This window comes from Aegilops tauschii, chromosome 3 (genome assembly GCF_002575655.3).
Source record: "Aegilops tauschii subsp. strangulata cultivar AL8/78 chromosome 3, Aet v6.0, whole genome shotgun sequence".
NCBI lineage: Eukaryota > Viridiplantae > Streptophyta > Magnoliopsida > Poales > Poaceae > Aegilops > Aegilops tauschii.
In genome coordinates, this window is record NC_053037.3 from 408,486,015 (window position 1) to 408,503,994 (window position 17,980).

The following is a 17,980-nucleotide window of genomic DNA, read 5'->3' on the forward strand; positions in this document are numbered from 1 at the left end:
TATGTTCTTGAGTGTTTGCACAATTATGCTACTATTATGACTGTGTTTTTTATGTTTTACTAGCAAAAGTGCCCGTGCGTTGCAACGGGAGAAAAAAACACTCTCACATTTCTAGTCAAAGAGCATAGCATGCAAAATGCGAGAATCGGGCGGCACAAATGTGGTAGAAATATAAAAACTTATGAGAATTCTCAAGATTGGATGTTCATCCGCTTATCTTCGTAAGCTTCGGCTAGCCAACCAAGTAAATTTGACTGTTTTGGTAAGCTTTGGTCACACGACCTTATAAATTTAGTTTCACACACCTATAACTTATTTTGCTTTGTATGTAGTAACTTGTTGAGATCTCAAAAAGAAAAATATTTAGGAACCGAGTGAGTATTAACAATTTACCATCAGTACAAAAGCTTTAGCAGCCAGTCCTGCCATAAAAACTGAGTGCAACAATATGAGAAGTCAACTATAGTAGAGGAAACTTAATAATGTGTATCTAAAAATAAGTGACATGCATACTTAATCGTTTGCTTGAGCAGTGAACATATGTCAAATTTTGACTTGTATTTTTTTGCGAGGACTTGTAGCTATATATATCCAATAAAGTTATATATAATAGCCTTGCATTTTTCTTGAATACTAAATTCAGGTTTTAATAAAACAACTCACAATTCAACCTTCTGCCCTGTGCATGAACAAAAAATATTATCATATTTTTGAACTCCAAATCACAACAGTAAATTACTATAAAAATTGTTTAAGTGTGTGAAAATCAATCATCAAATCTGCAAAATAGTGTAATTGTGTTCACAAAAAGTCAAAAATATATGCTTCATATAGACTAAAATGCGTGTAGGAGAAAATTACTGGCCTCAACATTGATTCACGGTCGTCTTTCCTTTTTTTGCAGGGAGAATCAAGGTCGTCTTTGAAATCACCAAATTCCACGCAAGGCTAGCTAGAATGGCCAAAAACATATAAAATAAATTTTATGACCCCATATTCGATGCATGCTTATAGGTGGATGAATCCACCAACAAGGTTCGTGCTGAATCTTGCCAACATGAGCGGTTGCTGCTGGTGCACGTCGTGCAGCTGTCTCAATTTCCTCCTTGGTTTTGCATCCATGGAAAGAGTGCATTACAGTTAGATGCCTCTTTTTCTTGGCCGATCTCACCAGCAGTGGCTGGCGCATCGCCGTTCGGCATCTCTATATTTTCGACCCTTCGTTCACGACTTCGACCACGTATCTCGCGCACAACACCTTCATCATGCTCCAACGAGTGACGGCTTTTTTTTAGAACTACATGCGACGGCTACGTGTCGTACTCTTGTTATGCAAATAACACAGGTAAAAGAAAGTTTTACACATAACAGGCCCATCTACACCCGAGGCCACTTAAGCCCAATCAAAGCTCGGCCACCCCCGAGAGTTTTTCCTAACCTAACGTAGCTCACGATCGAGGTGAGACCATCGATCGCCAGCTTCCTCATCCCCTCCATCCCTCACACACCGCCAGCACCAGGGAGGGCTCGCCTGAGTCGCCCCCGCGTGCGCGACCACCAGCCGAAGCTACCGGCGACCAGCCTCAACCGCCCTGTCTTTCAGCCCCGGCCTCCTCTTCTCCCACGCCTTCCTCTCCATCGCGCCCAGTTGCCGTCCCGAGCTCGCACCTCTGTCATGGCGGCCGCCCGTCTGCGAGCTGGCTGGCCTCCGTCCCAGCGCCGCCTCGGACCCGCGCCCTCCTCCACCCGCAGCTCGCCATAGCTGCTGGCCCTGCCTAGTGCGGCCCCGAGTCGGCGAGGTCCAAAACGGTTGTGGCAATTGCTGCGCGAACTCCTCCTCACCCGAGCGCCAATCCAACCGCAACTACGTACACCGGACCACCAAGGCCGTCTGCCTTCAGTACCTTGCCTATGACATCCAAAGCCTCCACGATGGAATTGAGGAGTTGTGGGAGAGAGGATATTTTTTCATCCCGTGCTGCTCTGAACTGTCAAAGAGACCTCTGTCCTTTTATTAATCACCAGGAATCTGGGATACTATCTCTTTCGATTCGTTTTTATTTTATTTTCTTGGATCAGAGAATTGCAAGACAGCCTGTGCCTAAAAGGAACCAGACATACATAAAAAGAGAGGTGCAAGGCCACATAAAAAGGGAAGTGCAAGGCTGGCTTGATCGGTAGGCAGGGAACGAACAAACGAACCTTTTATGTAGAACCAATATTTTATTAAATCTTAGCCGGAAATCTTGATGGTTAACATAAAATCAAAGGATATAAAAGTGTGACGTATGGACAACTATGAAATCTTCCGTCCTTTATTATTAGGTAAAGAATTAGTGTTTGTGCCAAGCAAAACCTTTGGGATCATGTTGGGTGATAGTTGCTTGGATCATGTTGGAAAACATAAACTTATTCGTCCAGTAAAATAATTTTTACAAATCACAGAAGCAACAAAAATTCTGAATTCTTTACACAAGATTGATATACAAACTGCCCACGTTGTCCAAATTTTTCAGAAGTTTTGGAGTTACAGAAGTATCAAAAAATTTCAGATTGCTACAGACTGTTCTGTTTTTGACAGATTCTATTTTCTTTGTGTTGTGTGCTTATTTTGATTTATCTATGGATTATTTTGAAGGCTTTGAGTCATAGAAAAGTTGGAATACAGTAGATATATATAATGCAAAAATAAAATATGAATGGGTTTGCAACAATACTTATAGTAGTGATTTGCTTTCTTATACTAACGGATCTCACGAAGGTTTTGTTGAGTTTTGTATTATTGAAGTTTTCAAGTTTTGGGTGAGATTACGATGGATGAAGAAATAAGGAGTAAGAAGAGCCTAAGCTTGGGGATGCCCATGGCATCCCAAGCTATTATCTAAAATAGAAGCAAGCAACTAAGCTTGGGGATGCCCGAGTGGCATCCCCTCTTTTTTCTAATGACCATCGGTATTTTACTTGGAGCTATATTTCTATTCCTCACATATCATGAGTTTTGCTTGGAGCGTCTTGTATGATTTGAGTATTTGCTTGTTTTGCTTTTTATTTTTAGTCATGAATCCTTGCTGGACACACCTATTTGAGAGAGCCAAAATTATGCGATGACTTGTTAGGATTGCTCTCTATACTTCACTTAAATTTTTATGAGCTACGAAATAGCTCTAGTGCTTCACTTATATCTTTTTGAGCATGGTGTGCTTTAGTATTTTTGAATAAATGCTCTCATGCTTCACTTAGATTTATTTGAGAGTTAGTGAATTTTTTAAAAAATTCTCTCATGCTTCACTTAAATTATTTTGAGAGAAGAATTTTTTTTATGCTCATGTTCTTCACTTAGACTTGTTTGAGCTATCAAAAGCAACATATGAAATTAGTACCAAAGTGATATATATTCAAGAGGGATATAATAATAACTTTCATGAAGATCATTGGACAAAATAAACTTGATTCCTTGTAATAGTTTTGCGATATGTTGATATAACATGTGAGTCATGTTGATGAGTAATTATGCTTTAGTAAGAATATTGGTGTTAAGGTTTGTGATTCCCTATGAAAGCACGAAAGTCAATAGTTATGCAATGAAATTACATCCTACTTGTGGTTCATTATTCGGTGTTAGTTATGCTTAATGCTCGCTTATGAGATTTTTCGTTTCTTGGTTGGATGCTTCTCAATCTTTTGCTAGCCTTCATTTGCACTAAGTATAATCACTACTTGTGCATCCAAAATCCTTTAAACTAGTTTTGCCACATGAGTCCACTATACCTACCTATATGCGGTATTCTTTTGCCGTTCTAAGCAAATTTGTATGTGCCATCTCTAATTTTCAGAATAATTTTCTCTTTTGTGTGCTCGTACCGCTCAGGAAAGGATAGGGGGTGGCTGATATATTTCCATGCTAGATGTGTTAATCTAAAGATGAGTGTTTATTCACTTGTCATTGCACGAGAGTACGACAAAGTTATTAGGGATGCACAGTCCCGAAATGAAAAATAAATTTACTTTATGTTGTCAAATAATAAATTTCTTGGAAAGTGTTGGTATGGAAGGCACCCGTGGATACGGCTAGCCATGGAAAGTGAAAGTATGGTTGAAAAAGGAATAAACTTTATTTTCTGTTTGGGAACCGCCTATGATATATCTAGCATGGAAAGTGTTGGGAACTACTCGATCGTTTTCGTTGATAGGAAAAGCATGCCACCCAGAATGTTTTATCTCTATCTTTTTCGCTTTGAGCTCTGGCACCTCTACAAATCCTACTTCCCTCCGTGAAGGGCCTTTCTATTTAATTTATGCAATTTTTATTTTTATTTGAGTCTCCATCTTCTCTTATAAAGCACCAACTAAGGGGCACTATGATCGTACTTGAGCATTGGGTGTAGCTAATATGCGAGTGTGTTTCATGCATGGATCAATGATTGAGCATAATGGGCTAGGGATAACTTGCTTTAGTGTTGATATTTTGAAAGACATGGTTGCTTGTTAATATGCTTGAGTATTTATGTCTTGATGTCAAAACTAGACTATTGCTTTGAACCATATAAAATACCAAATGTCCATGCTAAAAAGAAAAGAATATGTGACGAACATGTTAGGCAGCATTCCACATCAAAAATTCTGTTTTTATCATTTACCACCTCAAGGACGAGCAGGAATTAAGCTTGGGGATGCTGATACGTCTCCAACGTATCTATAATTTTTTATTGTTCCATGCTATTATATTATCATTCTTGGATGTTTTACAGTAATTTTATAGCAACTTTATATCATTTTTTCGGACTAACCTATTGACATAGTGCCCCGTGCCAGTTGCTGTTTTTTGCTTGTTTTTTACTTCGCAGAAAATCAATACCAACCAGTGTCCAAACGGAACAAACTTTTTGGTTATTTTTTCTGGACCAGAAGACACCTGTTGGGGCAAAGAAGCACCAGAGGGGGACTCCGAGGGGAGCATAACCCACCAGGGCATGCCTGGGGGCCCCGGCGTGCCCAAGTGGGTTGTGCCCACCTCGTTGGCCTCCCGCACCGCCTCTTTGCTCTATAAATACCCCAATATTCCAGAAACCCTAGGGGAGTCGATGAAAATCAATTCCAGCCGCCGCAAGTCCAGAACCTCCAGATCCGATCTAGACACCATCACAGAGGGGTTCATCATCCTCATTGGTGCCTCTCCGATGATGCGTGAGTAGTTCATTGTAGACCTACGGGTCCGTAGTTAGTAGCACTACAAAAAAAATACACTTCCGTGATGATACGTGCTTGTCACAGTAGGTCACGTTTTCTGTCATGCATGTACATCCATGACGATTTTATGACAGAATCAAGATAGTCATACCTGTGCAGTCGTAGAAGTGTTCCATGACATTACCAAAATTATCATCACGGAAGTGTCCACTTCCATGACGATAAATCGCGCGTCACAGAAGTGCTTTCGTCAAGGGTGATCGACACGTGGTATCCACCATAACGGGTCGCCGTTAAGCTATCGGGTTTCGGTTTGGATCTGATAACCCGTTAACAGCCCGGACCAATGGGGATTTTCCACGTGTAAAATTCTCAATGGCCAGAGTAACCACGTGTCGGCTCACCATTGGGATAGATGTCATCCACTCATTAGACCGAAGGCGCCTATGATTCATCGACACGTGGCACGGCCCAACAGAGGCCCATTCCAGTGAAAAGGCCGGCCCGTTTGACTTGATCAAAAGGTAGCGGGCCGGCCCACGGAAAGCCTGTTAACGGCCTGTTCGCATATAGCCCATTTACAACCCGCTAACTCATGGCCTACCGAAATTTGGCCTAGTAGCGTCATCTGGGCCGTCCAATATGATACCAGCCCGTTGTAACTTCCGGCCCATGTATGGCCAATGACGTCTTTCGGCCCATAGGAAGCCCTTTGTAACTCTGGTCCCATTAAAGGTCCGAGATGAAACTGGCCCATAATGAACAGTGTATCGCTTTATACCCATTAACGACCCATTATTCCATCGGCCCTTTCCAGTCTGTGTTAACTTTCGGCCTTCTAAGGGCCCATTTATTCTTGGGCTCATTTCTAGAATTCGGTTAGTTACAGTCCGTTACTAGCATGTTTCGTTTGTGGGCCAAATTCAACCCGTGGTTACATTCGGCCCGTTTGTGGCCCGTTAACCCGTTGGGTTGTTTTCATAGCATTATCAAATACGGCCTATCAACGGCCCGTTATGGTCCACGAATAGTACGACCCATGTTTGGCGAAATGATTATACGCCCCGTAGAAGGCCCATGGATCCTACGGCCCATAGAATGCCAATGGATCCTACGGCCCGTAGAAGGCCCATGGATCATATGGCCCATAGAAAGCCCATGGATCCTACGGCCCGTAGAAGGCCCACGGATCCTATGGCCCGTAGAAGCCCCATGGATCCTACGGCCCACAGGAGGCCCATGGTTACAACAGTCCGTGTGTTGCCATGGTTATTGTGGCCTAGTTACCAAAAATAGGTTATTGTGGCCACTAGAAAAACGCGGAAAAAGAATTGCAGTGACTACAAGCAAACAACTAAACAAGACAATAAGGAAATAAATAAGCAAGCAACTAACGCTAGGCTATTGCGGCTATTACACATATTACATCCACTGGGCATCAAAGTTCGCCACCAGTGCAAATATAGGGAACAAAGCAGCATATTACATACACTGGTCGTCTAAATTGGCCACCAGTGCAAATAAACGCGGTAGCAAAACAAGTCCATAACTTCAACAACTTCAGAAGAGCTCAAGAAACTTTATCCTGGGTATCCACCGTGCTGGCAATAAGCTTAGCAAGCTTATTAGCTTTGTCCTGTTTGGTGCTAAAATCCTCCAACCCTTGTTGTTGCACCAGAAAGTAGGCATCTGAATGCTCCAGGGACTTCTGCAGTCCTTCCGCTTCTTGTCGCAGCATAGTTGATCGATGTCTTTCGGCTTGTAGTTGAGACTCAAGAAACCGAACTGATTCAGACAGTGAGTTTGAATAGCTTGTGCCAGCGGTAGTGGCCAGTAACTCGAACCTAAACCAAGACAGGACTTTGTGGTTGTCTCACTGTCTTCAAGATAGTTTTCCTTAGCTGTTTTATCAGCTTTGTTGGAGACCAACAAGGATGTCTCACTATCCTGAACCTTATCTGCATTACTTCCTTTACCATTGCTTAATAAGGCATTCTTCCCCAATATTCTGTCAACATTCTAAAAGAAGAAACAAGCAAACACATAACAGGTTTAGCATGTACTAGTATATGAAACTCATTTCGGTGAACAAGTTCATTAGTAATTAAGGTGGAAAAGATTAAACTACCAAGTCTTCTATTGCCAAGTAGTACATTATAAAAGCATCAAACACACATATATCTATGTCCTATGGTCACTGCATTGTCTTGCCAAATCAAAATAGATACACGGTTCAAATCATATCAGTTCAAGAGAAAGCAGCACTGAAAGAATACAAAGCGTGGGAAACTACACGACACAACAAGATTTCAGATGGGTACCACGGGTCTACATGTACAACAACACTATTGGCCCTGTTGTGATGCTAGTAATGTGCATGATATGCGAAGTCAACTGTATACACAATTGAAATTCAAATCAACAGAGCTATTTATAAGAGCAAACCTGTCAAAGAAACATGCGTAAACATACCTGTTGTGCCATTGGAGTTTTGATTGGATCCTTCAATTTAAAAATAAGTTTGTATGAGTAAATACAGTGATACAAGAGCAAAGCATTATGCACGATAGCAATGGAATCTTAAATGAGAACAATTGTTCTTCAGGTTTAAGTACTTGTTCTACATGAACAGAGTACAGTAAGACGCAAGCATATAGTACTTAAAAAATGAGCTCATAGATGATGCGTCCATTTTGCATATGTTTTCCTACTGTTATTTATGATGTTTTTATACATAATAATGCTTTTTGGAGTAATTCTAATGCCTTTTCTCTCATAATTTACAAGGTACACACAAAGAGGGAGAATTCCGGCAGCTGGAAATCTGGACCTGGAAAAGCTACGTCAGGCTACCTATTCTGCACAACTGCAAACATGTTGAAACTTCACGGAGAATTTTTATGCAATACATGATGAATATTGGAGCAAATAAGTACCATAGGAGGCCCGCCAGGTGGGCACAACCCACCTGGGCGCGCCCTGGTGGGTTGTGCTCACCCAGACCCACCTTCGGTGCCCATCTTCTGGTATATAAGTCATTTTGACCTAGAAAAAAAATAAGGAGAGGACTTTCGGGACGGAGCACCGCCGTCTCAAGGCGGAACTTGGGCAGGAGCACTTTTGCCCTCCGGCAGAGCGATTCCGCCGGGGGAACTTCCCTTCTGGAGGGGAAAATCATCGTCCTCATCATCGACAACGACTCTCCCATCTTGGGGAGGGCAATCTCCATAAACATCTTCAACAGCACCATCTCATATCAAACCCTAGTTCATCTCTTGTGTTCAATTTTGTTACAGGAACTATAGATTGGTGCTTGTGGGTAACTAGTAGTGTTGATTACATCTCTTGTTAGCAATCATAGAAGACTATATGATGGTTGAGTATGTGGACTTGCCTAGAGGCTCCGATACGTGACCCTTCCTGAAAAGATGATGAATTGTAGTTGCAAAGTTGACTGAGAACAAAGCTTGTTGGTTTCTAATAGAGTTTTTGCTTTATACTTCAATAGTGTGATGAATTGTCACTTATTCATGAGAAGTCTATGATAAAAGTTCTTTGATAAGAGTCTTATGTTTAAGTTTGTTGCTGTTATAATAATGAACATGATGCTTCTATGTCCGTATTTTGTATTTATCGACACCTCTCTCTCTCTAAGCATGTGGACATGTTTTTCGATTTCGGTTTTCGCTTGAGGACAAGCGAGGTCTAAGCTTGGGGGAGTTGATACGTCTATTTTGCAGCATGTTTTCCTACTGTTATTTATGATGTTTTTATGCATAATAATGCTATTTGGAGTAATTCTAATGCCTTTTCTCTCATAATTCACAAGGTACACACAAAGAGGGAGAATTCCGGCAGCTGGAAATCTGGACCTGGAAAAGCTACGTCAGGCTACCTATTCTGCACAACACCCAACAGGCTGAAACTTCACATAGAATTTTTATGGAATATATGATGAATATTGGAGCAAATAAGTACCTGAGGAGGCCCACCAGGTGGGCACAATCCACCTGGGTGCGCCAGGGAGCCCAGGCGCGCCTTGGTGGGTTGTGCTCACCCAGGCCCACCTCCGGTGCCCATCTTCTGGTATATAAGTCATTTTGATCTAGAAAAAAAATAAGGAGAGGACTTTCGGGATGGAGCGCCGCCGTCTCGAGGCAGAACTTGGGCAGGAGCACTTTTGCCCTCCGGCAGAGCGATTCCGCCGGGGGAACTTCCCTCCCGGAGTGGGAAATCATCGTCCTCGTCATCCCCAACAACTCTCCCATCTTGGTGAGGGCAATCTCCATCAACATCTTCAACAGCACCAACTCATCTCAAACCCTAGTTCATCTCTTGTGTTCAGTCTTGTTACCGGAACTATAGATTGGTGCTTGTGGGTAACTAGTAGTGTTGATTACATCTTGTAGTTGATTACTATATGGTTTATTTGGTGGAGGATTATATGTTCAGATCCATTATGCTATTTAATACCCCTCTAATCTTGAGCATGTTTATCACTCATGAGTAGTTACTTTTGTTCTTGAGGTCATGGGAGAAATCATGTTGCAAGTAATCATGTGAACTTGATATGTGTTCGATATTTTGATAGTATGTATGTTGTGATTCCCTTAGTGGTGTCATGTGCACATCGCCTACATGACACTTCACCATATTTAGGCCTAAGGGAATGCATTGTGGAGTAGCAATTAGATGATGGGTTGCGAGAGTGACAGAAGCTTAAACCCCAGTTTATGCCCGATTCCGTAAGGGACCGTTTGGATCCAAAAGTTTAATGCTATGGTTAGAATTTATTATTAATACTTTTCTCATAGTTGCGGATGCTTGCGGGAGGGTTAATCATAAGTAGGAGGTTTGTTCAAGTAAGAACAACACCTAAGCACCGGTCCACCCACATCTCAAATTATCAAAGTAGCGAACACAAATCGAACCAACATGGTGAAAGTGACTAGATGAAATTCCCGTGTACCCTCAAGAACGCTTTGCTTATCATAAGAGACCGTTTTGGCATGTCCTTTGCCTCAAAAGGATTGGGCTACCTTGCTGCACTTTTCTTACTATTATCATTACTTGCTTGTTACAAATTATCTTGCTATCAAACTACTCGGTTACTTACAATTTTAGTACTTGCAGACATTACCTTGTTGAAAACCACTTGTTATTTCCTTCTGCTCCTTGTTGGGTTCGACACTCTTACTTATCGAAAAGAGCTACAATTTGTCCCATATACTTGTGGGTCATCAATAGACCTTACCACATTCTTGGTTCGGGACCAGTACAGAACAAGGCGTTCCCAATCATCGGCCAGTAAATGTGTCTCTGGAGAATGTAAGGGAATTTGATGAGTTTCTTTGCCAGTGAAGTACATTTTCTTCAGGTAATTCCGATACTGCCACCAAGCATTCTTGAAGATAGTAGAGGTATTAGCATAGGTTACCTCATCCCGAGTTTCCAAATCGGTCCTTCTCTATAGAGAATAATGGAAAATTTTGTTGTATTATAACCATCATGGAGGTAGAATGTATGGGACAAAGCAAAGTAATTGCCATGAATAACATTACTTACACATAACTCCTGGACAAACACCTGCAACTGGCATTTTCCTTCATCTTCAGTATAATATTTCCATGATGGGAAGATATGCACATAGGATTTAACAACATCAAATGCGATAGATGCTAAACTATGAATGGCAGGTTGTGCTTCCTCCACAGGAATAGGTGTACTAACTGGTGGAGTTGGGGTTCGCCTTGGTAGTACTGGCGCTTTGGGCACTGGAGCTGCCTTACTAACTGCTCTTGTTTGGGAGCTCTGTGGTGGAGATTGTGCAGTGTCAACAGGCACTGGGTTACTATCTGCTGGGGTTGGGGTTAGATTGGGTGAAGCTGGTTCTCTATGCATCGCAGTAGGGGTACAATCTGCGAGAGTCTAGGTTATGTGTGGTAGGGTTGGTTCTCGTGCATGTACAACCGGGGTGTTATCTCCACCAAGAGGCAGCATTGTTTTATTTGAAGACCGTGTTTTTACTCTGCTAGATACTGCCATCACCCACTCCAATTCAAATGGCTGATAAACAGGAAACATAGTTGAATGTACATACACTGTATGAGAGACAGATGCAATAGATACTATGGAAAAAAGAGGGCATGAGATAGTTGACATGTATATTGTTTAACTAAAATGGATAGCATGACATAATTTCACATATACGATGTCTATCTAAACTGGATAGCATAGGATAACATAATTTAATGATATGATGACTAACTAAACAGGATCACATGACATAATTCACATACATGTTATCTAAGTAATCAAGAACGCATGATTTAATTCACATATGTGATTTATATGCTAAGCAGAGGGCATTCGCGTATATGATGTCTGAACTAAGAACATGGTGTTGAATATTGTGTATATGATGTCTAAACTATGCAATGCAAGACACCATATGCATGATATGAGCAGTATAACCGTGCCAAGTTAGAGCATACACCTTGGCGGGGAATAGGACTGGTCATCTGTCTCTGAATCCATCTCTGAGGAGCTATTGGGACCCAGCAGAGATCTGCTTCGACAGGTAGCGCTATCTGCTCTGAAGGCCTTGTTTTCACTCCAGATTTTTCCATCACCCACTCAAATGGCTGATTCACAGGAAGAGTAGTTTAATGTACAAACATTGTCGACAAATGGAAATGTAATGAAGAAAAGGATGGGCAAGATATCATTTGAATATATGATGCCTGGTTAAACAGGATGGCATTGCACATTTCACATATTTTATGGTTGGCTAAAAGACATGAGACTGCATAATTCCCATATATGATGTAGAAACTAAAGAGGTGGCATTACAAAACATGTATAAACTAAGCATATGACATATATTATGTCGAAAGTAGGCACTTCAATGCAACATATGCATGATATGACTAACATCATCATGCCAAGTTAGAGCAAACACCTTGGGGGGTAAATAGGAGTGGTCAGCTACGTCTGAATCCGCCTCAGAACAGATATCTTTCTCTGGATTACAATCTGGAGAGGGGGCGGTTGCCGTTGAACCCACCATGGAGCAATGTCTGCATGACACAGTATTGCCGCGCAAAGCTCTTCTCTTTTTCTCTACATGTTCAGCATGACTGTGTACAATATCTGACATCCATACGAAAAAAAATAGTGAGATTATGTAAGGAGAGCATGCAGAAATCTAGAGTGATGGTAACAACCAGTGGATGGGTACAAAAATAATGATAGCAAGCTGATGATTGCTTTAATTTAATAAAAAGACAGATGATGATTGCTTTACTATTTGTTTCCCACCCAAGATGAACAACATAGGCATACCCTAGGTGAACCAGATATTAGACAGAGCATACCCTAGGTGAACCAGATATTAGACAAAGATACTATTCATTGCTGCCTCGATATGTGCCCCACAACCAATTTAGAACTCAAGTTTGAACATTAATTTGGACCTGACTTGGAGTCTAAGAGGTGAACATGATGATAAAGTAGCAGGTAATATTAAGCAATGCATAACATAAGCAGAAACAAAAGAGTGTGAGCTCTCTTGTGGACCCGTGTACTCCTCAGGTTCATTTGCTGAGTCGATGATGGTGATGCCGTTGCGGTGGGTGCCGGCGGCAGGGAAGGAGATCTGAGGCGCCGAAAGATGGTCAGGAGTCGTGATGTCTGATTTGGAGGATGCTTCTGTCGATGGAGCAGCTCAGGTGAGGTGGACGACATTGCGGCAGGAGCAGGACAAACCACACAAAGTTTTCTTTGGCACCTACCTGTAACTAATGTAATTCTGTATGGGCTCCTTTGGCTTGCATGATTCTAAAAATGCAGGGATAGGAAAAACACCGGAATATGATAGGAATGCACATGGGAAACAAAGCATTTGTAAACACAGGATTTCTGTCAACTTGGGTGTTTGGTTCACAGGAATTGGAAGAGGAGAGGAATGCAAAGAAACATGGTCAAATTAAAGTGAAACCATATGAAAGCGTGTACAGTTAGAATGTTATTCCTCCACCAATGCACTTGGTCTTTTTTTCATGCATAGGATTTTAAAAAGTAGGTCTAGGTGGATGTTTTGCTCCATTCCTTTCAACAAAATGCATGAATAATTGAATAGTAGAGTGCCATAGAAAAAATTCATATTGCTATGTTTTCCTTTGAACCAAAATAGCCCTAATGGATCAACATGAATGTAGAGTAATAAGTGATGCGACAAGTGTACAACCTCTTTGCCGTAGCCATGTTGACCTCAGCATCATTGGGTTGGTCGCTAAAGAAGTTGAGGCAGAGGTGGCTGTCGGAGGTGTGGAGGAAGATCTAAGGAATCTGTAGACAGCGTCCAGGGCACTGCTATGTTGTGATGGATGGTTTCGTCATTGGAGCAGCTCCGGCGAGCCGTAAGACATCGAGCCTAAAGCAGTACAAGACAGACATCGTTAATCTCAAGTGGGATTCTAATAGCATCTCCAATAGATGATGTAAAATACATTACCCAAAAGTGATAGATGTAAAATTTACATGACCAAAAAACACCTGACTACAAAAGATGAGGTAAAAACTGTTGACTCTGAACTTAACTGTTGAAACTGAAATTTACTGTGGAATCTGAATGTCACTTTCGAAACTGAATGCAATGGTAGAAGAGAGGCACTTCACATGTAGTTTAGGGTGGGCCTGCAGTTCATCTTCAACCTGCACCCCCTGAGCCACCAGCCACCACCGGCCGAACCGCCGGACCCCGCCGCCCATGGCTGGCGGCGCTCCCGCGCCGCCTCGCCACCCTGAAACAACTCCCCACCGCTGGTCCGCCGCCGCCCCGGCCAGACCTCTAGCCTCCCCCCCGCGCCAAGCTTTTTCTCCGGCAATCCCCACGCCGCCGCCCCCCCACCGCGCCCCCACCGCCGGCGACCATCGCCCCCACCCTGAACCCTCCTCCCCGCTGCGGGTGATTCTTCCTTAACTCCGGCGAGCCCCTCCCCCCACCCCCGAAAATCAACTAACCCAAAAGTCGACTCAGTCGACTGAAGTGTAGCTAAATCGGAGCAGAGTAGCAGCATGAGCGAGGGGGGAGCAGCAGCAGCGCGAGCAAGCGAGAGCCGGAGCAGCAGCAGCAGCGCGAGCGAGCGAGCGAGAGCCGGAGCAGCAACAGCATATCCGGCTGGTATGGACGACGCCGTCGAAGGGGCCTCGCACTGGGGAGAGTCGTCGTGGAGATGTCGCCCGCAACGCCGGCTTCGAGGTAGTCGCGCCATGGGGGTGCCGGATGGAGCACCGTCGGTGCCGGGAGGCCGAGTTAAGGAGAAGGTGCGATGCGATGAGTGTACAACCTCTTTGGTGGCGCCGAGTAGGCCTCGGCTTCGTCCGAGGAGTCGATGAGGATGTTGCGGTTTCGGTGGAGCAGGTTAAGGTGGCGCTGTGGGGATGGAGCAGCCGCGATAGACGAGGCGATCATCGGAGCAGCTCCTTGGAGGTGGAGGACGGGGCGGTTGAACCTGCGGGACGACGAGATGGACGACGGATTCTCATCCGGGGAGGTGGATGAGGGACGTAGAGCTGTTGTGGTGGACGATGTCGTCGGGGAAGAGGCTCTGGCTGGGCAGTGGTGAGGTGGCAGACGAAGGAGGGTGGGGTTTCGCGGCTGGAGCCGAGAGGTTATGGCGGCCTGGGATTTCGAATGGCGAAAAGGAGGCGATGGGAGGAGGGAACCATGACTTAGGGACGCGCTTGTCCAAAATGTAGGGTGTGTTACAAAAGTACCCCCACCGATTTGAACTAGCGGCCCTTTCAGCTCAGGGTTAGAAGGGGGATTTCACATGTTGGGATTTGGCAGCTGGAGGGAGTTTTCGCGCGTGTTGTAATTTTGGGATAGCAAGGCGCGGGTTGTGAAGGCGCGAGTTTTGGGAGCACGATATCTGAATTTTCGGGATATAACATGGCGCTAGTTGAATTTTAGGGACATGCCTAGCGTGTAATATTGTACTTGTACGTACCAAATCAATTCACACTTCCCTCAATGAAAAAAATGAAAAAACATAAAACTATTCACACCACACAAAGGGAGAGTCTTGTCCTGTTTTACTATACAAATGCTATTCAAAGCTATGAATCGATGTTATGTCCAATTAAATTTTTTCGTTGGCTGTATAATGCATGTAACCTACTCATACCAACATTTTAGTGCATTCCAAATGTCTATACTACCACTGCAATTCGAACTAAATTTGAATTTGTTTCTCTATTTGAATAAGAATCTACAATCATTGTTGCCAACTTCAACCATCATTCGTGTATTACCTTAACAACACACCACATGATTACTATAGAGATAGATATGAACTATGTGTACTATATGAACTCGAATTCAATTTTTTGAATACACTTGATGTTGATTCCAAATAATAGTACATTTGATGTACTAACTAGATATTCATAATCTAAACCATGTTACATACATACACCGTGTTTATCACACTAAGTATAGTGCCCCGCCCCTACATTATGACAAGTATTTAGCCCTGAGCTGCAAAAGCCACACATTATCCCAAATTATAATCAATGTTCTATATATTATATGTAGTACTAGCAAGATGCCCATGCGTTGCAGGAACATCAAGATGATCGAGGGGAGACCTTATTTGCAAATGTGGAGAGGGTGTGGGTATCTTTTTTCAAAATTGCCATAGTTTCCTTCGTATCCGTCAGATATAAATCGGACGGCCTATATTGCAGGATGGCAGGCACACCATCATCAACAACTCTGTTTTTTATAAGAGTAGAGATAAAATATATTATATGTAGTATAACATGTTCATAACCACACCATGTGTATCACCATTATATATATTCACACATGCGTCGGTTTAAAACACTATGATAAATTCTTCAAATATCCTAATTCACTTTTTATAATGAATTATGATCTATATTCGTCTTTTACACCCACACAATCCTCTTATCTTTGTAGCTAGCGCTAATTTTCTCTTGTGCATGCACACGCTCGCATCCCTCTCACCCTGCCTCAACATTCTCTAGCTCCATCGCGCAAATTCGTCTTTTCACTTTAGGTCATTCACCCACGGTGTGTGTAGGCCACCCAGCTCCTTCTTTACGGCACATATCGATCGATATGCCTCTCTAGCCAGGTGTGCCTACCACAAACACAAGCTTTCCCTCTTCTCTTCTCACCGTCCATGCCTCACTTCCACCCCTCTTTTCATCGATCTCGTACTCGCACACTCCTTCCCCCTCGATATAGTATGCCTCTTGCACCACCTCCTAGCTGCATCCCTCTCTCTCTCTCTATCCTTCTCTCCGGGCCTTATTTGCTTCTAACACATACATACATGTATACCGATTGATCTCCCTACATATACCTAGGTCGACTTTACTATTTTCCCCCACGCATCGATCGATGTACCTCACAAGTTATGTCTCTCCTTTCTCCGACAAAGGATGATTGACTTCCAGTGTAGTTACGTCTACTTACCACATCCATATCGTCCCCCCTCATCATTCGTGCATGCCTCCTGACCCGTCTCTCACACGCACGTGCACAGACAGGCAGGCATCCCCTCTCTTATTGATATTGCAGGCGTGCCCTCCGTTTGTCTAGCAAGCCTCTCCTACCATTTGTTAGAAGCAACTCCACCACCAACCCTCTGACACTCTAGCTCTGTCTCTCTCCCAACCTTATTCCTCTCCTACACATATGCATGGATGCCGATCGATCTCCCTGAATACATCAGGTAGGTCTCTCTCCTCCTCCACACATATAACATCCATTGTACCTCTATAGTTAATTAGGTCTCTCCCCCCACCCCCACCACACACCTCTAGTAAGGACGAAATTATTGGTCTTGCTTCTATTGCCGTACCTCCTAGTGATCTTTTAGAACAATATTTGCTAGACCATGAAAATGATATGTTTATGAATGAAAGAAGGGAAATAGATGAAGTATTCTTTAAACAGGAACCTATTCTGAAACACAATTTGCCTGTTGAAATCCTAGGGGATCCTCCTCCACCCAAGGGTGATCCCGTGTTTGAGCTTAAACCGTTGCCTGATACTCTTAAATATGTTTATCTTGATGAAAAGAAGATATATCCTGTTATTATTAGTGCTAACCTTTCAGGGCATGAAGAAGAGAGATTATTGAAAACTCTGAAGAAGCATCGTGCTGCCATTGGATATACTCTTGATGATCTTAAGGGCATTAGTCCCACTCTATGTCAACATAAAATAAATTTGGAAGAATATGCCAAACCAGTTGTTGATCATCAACAAAGGTTGAATCCTAAGATGAAAGAAGTGGTAAGAAAAGAAATACTAAAGCTTCTGGAGGCAGGTATAATTTATCCCGTTGCTGATAGTCAGTGGGTAAGTCATGTCCATTGTGTCCCTAAGAAGGGAGGTATTACTGTCGTTCCTAATGATAAAGATGAATTGATTCCGCAAAGAATTATTACAGATTATAGGATGGTAATTGATTTCCACAAATTAAATAAGGCTACTAAAAAGGATCATTACCCCTTACCTTTTATCGATCAAATGCTAGAAAGATTATCCAAACATACACATTTTTGCTTTCTAGAGGGTTATTCTGGTTTCTCTCAAATACCTGTGTCAGCCAATGATCAATCAAAGACTACTTTTACTTGCCCTTTTGGTACTTCTGCTTATAGACGTATGCCTTTTGGTTTATGTAATGCACCTGCTACCTTTAAAAGATGCATGACGGCTATATTCTCTGACTTTTGTGAAAAGATTTGT